Source organism: Platichthys flesus, chromosome 3 (genome assembly GCF_949316205.1).
Source record: "Platichthys flesus chromosome 3, fPlaFle2.1, whole genome shotgun sequence".
Classification (NCBI taxonomy): domain Eukaryota; kingdom Metazoa; phylum Chordata; class Actinopteri; order Pleuronectiformes; family Pleuronectidae; genus Platichthys; species Platichthys flesus.
The window spans coordinates 24,741,943-24,747,942 of NC_084947.1; positions in this window are offsets into that span (position 1 = coordinate 24,741,943).

The following is a 6,000-nucleotide window of genomic DNA, read 5'->3' on the forward strand; positions in this document are numbered from 1 at the left end:
AAACTGGTGAGTCTCCTCTTACATTGCCGTGATATAAATAGGGCGGTGTGTATCATGAACATGCCCCATTGAGGTATTATTTATTTGTTGCTGGTTGTGGACACTTTGACTCCAACATCATTTTCAGCATGCTCTACCTTTAAGAAATAATAGTTATCATTTCAACATCTTACATTTCCTGCCTATGATCGTGCATGCTCCATTACTGCACAGAACACATATCAACCCACACCAGGTTTTTGTAATAATATGTACCAGCGCGGATATATGATGATATTTGGTCCTTATCTGTTATATTATAAGCCGTGCAAGGAAGCCCCTATAGAACTGTATGGCAGATCCCACCCGTTGCCTCTTAACTGAACCCAAGCTCATATTTAACATCAAACAGGTGGAGACAGATAAGCAGCCTCTGTATATGTCAGACTGTATTGCCTTGTAGATTAACATGTCGGGGGGTTCATAGTATTCCTACAAGGCTGTAAAGCCTACGGTAATATAGCTTACGGTTTAAATTCGATGTGATTTGTGCCGCAAAGCATGACAGAAACGTAAGCTGCAGGATTCAACCTGACAACAAGGATCCAGAATTGATATTTTCCTGCTTGATATCAGGAGCAAGTTGCATCGCTGCAAAAAGAATTTAAATTCCTGTATCTTGCTTCCTCAGCATACTAAGACAGAGCTCGCACACTCATCACTGTTTCCTTTGGTGAACCTGGGAGCTGAACGCACTGCAGCCTAAGAAAACACATGCAAATAGAAATAACACATGTAGATGGAAAAACCACTTCATCAGTTTGACAATGCAGGATTTAGGAAAAAGACAGACACATGTTCATTTTGATGTTTGACAGCAGTAGTAAAAACACAACCAGATTTAGAAACACAAGGAAACACAAATATCTGCTGAAGCTTGTCAGTGTTGTAAAATGAGCCTGACTGACGAACGTCTGCATTTTCAGTTTGTCACAATATGTTATGTGACCATTGTTACATGTTCTGGTGTGAAAGTCTCTCTCTCTGCTTGGTTTAGATCTGAGGTCTGATTCGAACAGGTGGATTTTCTTTATCATTCTGTAGTACTAATAGTAGATTGTAGTAGGTGTGGGTTTACTTTGATATTCAGGATCATTATTCTGCTGCATCACCTACTTATCTTCAACTGAAGGACAATATTCATTTAACAGATTTTAACTGCCTGAGAGACCACAGACATATTGAAAGAATGTTTAATATTAATATTATCAGAACACACTCACACTAGACGATTAGGCCAAGCAAACAACTTTGTGTACATTACCGCCACCCTCTGAACTGCAATAAGGAATGAGGAATGTGCAACTCACAACGTCTGATTGGTTAGGTGTCTGGGTCAGCTCGCTCTCATTGGCTATTCTAGGTTTCTGTCGGAGCCCATTATCGTAAACATGAAATATGATTGAGAGGAGGCTCCGACTCAATTGGTAGCAATAAGGTTATTTTGTAAACTATTGGGCAGAATATCCGCTCCAACTGGCCTCTATTCGGGTTTGCCCACACAATTGTTGGAAGGAGCATAAAGGGTAAAAATATCGGTCTGATTATCCTTGATTATTATTATTATCCGTGTGCAACAGCCCTGAGATACTGATAAACTGTCCCAAATCATGATGCTTTCTTATCTGTACTTCAACACTGTCAAAATGTTTATATTCTGATATGCTGCTTACTTTTCATACCAGTGCTGCATGTTTTTCCCCAACAACCTTAATGTCACCAGTGCAAAAAACAAGAGCAGCTGCTTCTTTCCTGGTGTGATGCTATGGACAAACCATATACACCATGCACCATGATATTTTTATTATTGACTCATGAACAGTGATTTTAACCTGCTTGCAATTCCTAGACCGCTCTGCAGACCACATAGAGGCATTAGGTCTTTAACTAAAAAAGAAACCAGTGGGCTTCTTTTTTTACCTCACTGATTATTCTGCTTTGTCTTTGGAGTCTTCTAAGCTGGACGCCCACAAAGTAAGAGGAACAACAGAAATAACTTGTGAGGCCTGGTTCACATCAGCACATGCTTCTTGGTAGCATAATTTGAAATAGCTCTAACATACTCCTCCAGTTGGGTTTCAGGTTTACTAAATCCTGATCCAGTTAGCTTCAGTTGATGTCATTGGCTAAGGGGTTAAAACACCTTATCCCAATTAACACTGTCATTGTTTCAACAATGTTTTAATAAGGTAAAGAACAACACAAAGATATGTGAATTAGTAGTTAGGGTTAGGGTTAGTTCTAAGTGTGTGAGTTATATGTTGCAATACATTTACAAATAAATGTGAAGGTAAGAAAATCATATTTGCCACTTTACATCACTCCTCTTCCTGTGATTGTGGGTGTGAATAAAATTGTTGGGGTCACTAACGTAACTTTTTGTGGCCATTTTACAAGAATCACTTCTCAGAGCAGTGCTGATGATGGTGGCTTTGTGTTCAGCAGTATTGATCATACCTGCGAACATTTTACATATCTTAGTTAAATATGCAGGGTTCCTGTTTTATTGTTTGAACTTTCAGAACATTTCATTATTTTTTTTGTTTATAAGTGTATATGTTTGCTTTATTTGGTTGTGTCAACTATATTTTTTATTTTCGCTGTATTTGCTTGTGATTCCCTTTGGCATTTCTATCTGTTTTCCATTTCTTTATTTGTTATATAAATGTACTGAAAATAAAGCTGCAGATGTTTGTGTGTGTGACATGTATTTGTATCACATTTGGTTGTTTTTGTGTTTTCTTTAGTTGCAGTGAATTGAGCTTTCAGAACAACCATGTTTTACGCTGTGAGTCATAGAAATGTAAAGATACACAAAATAATGGAGAACACACCAGAGACAGAGGCTATGTAGTTAAAGCTAAAGGGCTCCCCATAACAGCAAAGCTCCATTCAAGCCATGCATCTCTTTATGGTCGCTTTACGCAGTCTGTCTGGGCAAAGGGTTCAGGCCTGGGTTCAGTGTCTCTTCCTCTTTTGTCTACTCTCCTGGGGGACATGAATGGGAGGTTGGGGCCCGAACAAAAGGCAGATCATGGTTCTCTTGGGGGGGACAAATGAGCTTAGTTTGGCTAAGGGCAGCCAAAAGGAAAGGGAGGTCTGGGGCAAGTATTGAAGCTCACCTAGGACCGGAATGGGAGGGGAGATGAGTTCTCCAGGACGAACAGCTGAGATCCTCCTTCCCACACTGCATATGCTCCATCACTATCTGACAACAACAGGGCCTGTACTGTCTGCAGGCGGAGGAAGGGAGTGAGGGGAGGGTCCATGTGTTGAAAGGGAGAGAAACACCAGCTGATTGCATGTTTCTCCATGACAACTGTTAAGTCTGATCTGTGCTGTTGCCCTTATGAGGAGGGTGAACTATGACCACTGGTTTGTGATGATCACAACAAAGTCCAAACTTATTTTCTACTTTAAATTTGCTTAAATTCTTTAGTTTACATCAGAGTAGTAATTATCTTTTTTGCTCAGTCAAATGTACAAATTTAAAAATGAAACGTGTAGTCCGGTTTTTACTACTGCAGCTTGTGAGCAGCAGTCAGACCTTTTTTTTTTTCAGGGATCGAACCTTTTCGTTCAAAGGAGATTGATATGAGATTTCTCTAAATGTCACCTTATCACAAATGCCATTTGAATCCTGCCCTTCCCCCACCTTTGCTGCTATACACTTTCTTTTTTGTAGTTGTTACACACACACACACACAAACACACAAACAGACACACACACACTCCACACCATTCCTATGTCATGTCCCCCATCTCCCTTGTGGTTTTCCTTGTCCACCGCTGCCTGCTTATATACCCTTCGCCTGTATCATTAATCCTGCAGCGACACAGCGAGCACGGTTTACAGCAGACCACAGCCTATATGAGCAGAATTTGGGCTTTTATATTAGAACAAGGAGAAATTTACTATTTTACGATATATGCAGCACCTATTTTATGTTTTGCACATCCAGTGTTGTTTTCAAATGCAATTTATCAGTCCCTGTATGAACGTCAGACATTGGCAAGTCAATGTGGTCGTTTTCTGATATGATGGATGTCACAGTCTGATTGATGAAATATCTAATGTTAAATTGATGACATTGGCTTTTCTATTGGCAACCTTTAACCTAAACAGACGCAGACGCACTTAAGTACACTTGGACATATTTCAATAAACTCAATAGGGCCTGGGTTTGACTAATACAGATGAGCTTTAAATCAAATAATTTCTGTGCATTAAATTATATTTACTGGATAGACCTCAAAGAAAATCTGATGAATTAAATAAACATATGTTGGACCAATGAGGTAAGGATATTTCAGATAAAGGCTTCGCTCCACACTGGAAAAACTCAAGAGGAGGTTGCATGAAGACGTTCAAGGATGCAAACTCAAGATACACATGCATTTTCAGCTAAATATTTTTAAACCTCTATGACATGGGTAAGTTATTTTAAATATATACTATAAATATCTAAATACATGTGTTGAGTTCAATAGGATGAGAGATAAATACAAATTATTAGATGCCTTTTGGTCATATCTCAGCAGGCTAGTTCTCCCTAAAACAACAGCTGTCACTCACTTGGCGTGATCAGACAAACCAAAAGTGACCAATCCATCAGAGGAGAAACACATCAAGCTTAGTTCCCTGAGAGATGGAAAAGCAACTTCATCACAGATAAAGAATTAGCTAAATAAAGAATGCAAGACTCCACTCAGCGAGTGGGCTGTCAAAAGAAAGCTGTCTTTTAGTGGTTTCAGAGGACGAGTAGAAGTTTCTGAACCACATCTCAAGAGGGGAAACAAGGCGAACGTTTGGGGTGGGCTCAGCAATATCTGCATTTCAAAGTAGGTGACCTGAAAAAAATGTCTTATTTACTGATGAATCCGAATTTTATATTTATGGAAGTCACAGAGCGGTGTACAGTATGAATGGAAATGACCAGGAGAAAAATGTTGGTGGTGTGGCAGCCTAGGGATATTCTAATTTAACTTGTGCAAAGAAACTAAGTTACGCTGCAAAGCGGTAGATGCACTTATGTTTATTTTTGTGGTCATTATTTAACTATTTCCTTATTTTACTGTAATAGAGGAAAAATATATTTGATTTTGGATGGAAACAGTAGGACATCCCACTGTTTTCTGGCAGTGTGGTAAATCAGTGTTGGCGTTGTGGAGTCCGGCTACAGCCCATTGGATGTAATGCACTTTCAGTCAGGTATACCTGTGAGTCCATTCCATGCACTGAACACCATGTCCAGTATCTTCCACACAGGTGTCTGTGGTTAATGCCAGATGTGAAAAGACGATGCACTGACATCAGTGAAACAGATAAACCTGTAGTTCATAAAGCATGACAGAATTTTGTTAAAATAAACAATCTGACTAATGTTCAGTAAATTATATCCACTTTGACCTGACTAAGAAAGGTAGTTTAATTTGACAAAAGTTACAAACAAATATTTCTTGTGAAAATAATTGGAACAAGGGCAAATATCTGGTTTGATTAAATAACAGTTATTATAATTCCAATTAGAAGGAGTAGTATTATAATTTTGATTAGTATTGAGACTGCCTTTACTTGAAAAACTACAGCAGTGGCCTTTTGTTCAGTTGCTCTATAAACTTAAACTTATTTTGATGTGAATATCAACTTACTACTGTTTTCTGGGCTTTCAACCCAGCTAACCAACCCCAAACCATTGAAGAATAGTGGGGTTTCATCACAGGGAGGTTCAAGTTTTCTAGACATGAGAAAACTCATCTAAAAATATATCTGTTCTTAAACCTTTCCCACACTACCTTACTACCCTGCACTCCTCACTGACAACAAATAGCACCTTGTTAAACAGAGGAACACACAGCCTATGGCAGCCTTTAATGATGTCACATTGGAGTTGTGACTGATGACCAACTTCAACCACTGAGTACGTGGCTGACCAACGAGCTGACAGGTGATGTTTAAGC